The following is a 2,638-nucleotide window of genomic DNA, read 5'->3' as shown; positions in this document are numbered from 1 at the left end:
TGTGACACGGCCTTAAATGATAATAAAATGTTGGGTTGTTTGAACTAAATGGGGGAAGGGAGTAAGCAGGGATGTCGTCACCATCCTCCTCCTCTCGCACCCAGATACATTAACTGCTGTTATTAAAAATCCTGTTATACCCGGATATTAAAGGTTGTAATGCCTGCTAAGTGAACTGATATCATGTTGAATCCATTTGTTTTGAACTGTGATAATTGAAACGGCTTCCTTGCTTTCCTCCTCCTGCACACAGAGAGAAGGAAAGATTGAGGAAAATGAAGTGATGCCAAACAAGCCATGATTTGCCAGTCCAATGTCTGCATCTTTTCTTTATTTTTCTCTCTATCATTTTAGTTCCGTGGATACAACAACGAAATCAGTCGAAGGAGATAGTTCCGATTATACCAAGGAATAGATTTGGAATGAAAGTAGAAATCAAAGTAAAGTGTAAGAAAGGAAAATTGAGAAAGAGAGGCTTCGATTACTTAATGTCCAAGTAAATACCAGAGAGATATCGGGAGAATGGGGGAGGGGGGGGGAGGGTTCTGATCTCATCTCGTGTTTATTTTTTATTGCGTCCATCATAATGATTATTGATTTATAATCATTTGGTAAAGGGAGGGTGTAAAGTAGAGCTAACCTTAGAATTTAATCGAATTAGCTGAAGTGTTTTTCTTGTTATGTTTATTGTTATGATTTACATTGTGATATGCCACATTTAGTATTAAGTGTTTAAGAAATAAAAGGCATTGGTTAAAACTGTTTCTATGACTATAAGTATGGTGCACAGATTCAACAGGAATAAATGCAATCCACCCCACAAGACTTAAGACAGTTAAGTCATGCTACTTGCATTAAAAGTTAGGTAATTCAATTTTGGGTTTTCTCGGGGCTTCCTTAAAATCCAAAACTCCAGGTGGTGGTGGCTTTTCAGAGATAACATTATAATCATTTGTATTAGGAATAATATGGTCAAATAGGGAACAGTAATCTAGTTAGAATTTATATTTCATTCATATATGAAAAAATCTCATACGAAAATAATTATAGCAATAATAACAATGATAATATTCGTAACACTAAATGATTATAAAAATGATAATTATAATGATAATGATCATGATGATAATAATGATAATGATCATGATAGAAATGATCATAATGATAATGATCATGATGATAATAAGGATAAAAATAATGATAATAATAACTCCAATAATGATAATCATAATGGCAATAATGACATGAGTATCAATAATGATGATAAAAATAATGATAATTATATTAATAACATCATAATATAATAATGATAATGACACTATCAATGGTAATGATAATGGTAATGGTACTATTAATAAATAACAATAATGGCACCAACAATGATACATATATTGATAATAATGATAATGATGATTAATATTATACCTATGATAATGATATGAATAGATAGAATATTTTAATGATAATGATAATAATATTGATAATTATATGATGATAATAATAATCATAATGAAAATAACATTCATGATAATAATACTAGCAATGATAATGATATAAATAAAAACAATAGGAATGAAAAGGATAATGATAGTAATAAGATAAAAATTATAGTATTTATTATCATTATCATTTTATTATAATGAAAATAATCAAAGTAATAATAATGATGATAACATTAATAATTATAATATCAATGTGCATGATAATGATAATAATAGCAACAACAATACTGATAGTTATGATATATGATATCTGTATAATTGATATTATTATTCATTTTATAAAAATGATTATGATAATGATAATGATGATGGAAATGATGGTATAAAAATAGTAATAATGATAATGATAACAGCAACAATAGTAATGATAGTGATAACAATAGTAAGATATAATCAATGAGGATTATAAGGATAATTATGATAATGATAGCAATGATAATTGTACTGATGATAATAGTAATGATAATATAAATAATAATAATAATGATAATGAGGATAATAACGATAACAATTCATAATAGAAATGATAATAATGAAAACACTAATAATAATAGAAATAATAATAATGATAAAAATTATAATTATGATAATGCTACTAATAAGAAGAACAACAATGATAATGATAATAATGAAAATGATAATAATAATAAGATAATGTCAATAATGATTACAATGAAATCATAGAAAAAGTATAAGTAATGATAATAATAATTGTATTATCATCATTGTTACTAATAATAATGATAGGAATAATAATAGCAATGATAGTAATAATGCTGATAATGATTACAATAACAATGATAATAATGAAAAAACGGCGATAGTAATCATACTAACAATAATGATAACAATGATAATGATTATGATGAAGATAATGATAGTGATCATCATTATTTTGATAGTCATAATAATGATTATTGCAATGATTATAATGGTAATAATAATAAGGATAACAAGAACATTAATTACAACACTGATAATAATGACAATAATAATTATTATAAATATAATGATGATAATGATAAATGAAAAATAGATCATACTTTTTTTTAATAATAAGCGTAATAGAAATAAATAAAATATAGTAAAAATGATAGTAATAACAGTAACGATAATAATGATGACAGTGATTATAA

Source organism: Penaeus vannamei, chromosome 8 (genome assembly GCF_042767895.1).
Source record: "Penaeus vannamei isolate JL-2024 chromosome 8, ASM4276789v1, whole genome shotgun sequence".
Lineage (NCBI taxonomy): Eukaryota > Metazoa > Arthropoda > Malacostraca > Decapoda > Penaeidae > Penaeus > Penaeus vannamei.
Note: the sequence above shows the minus strand (reverse complement) of the source record.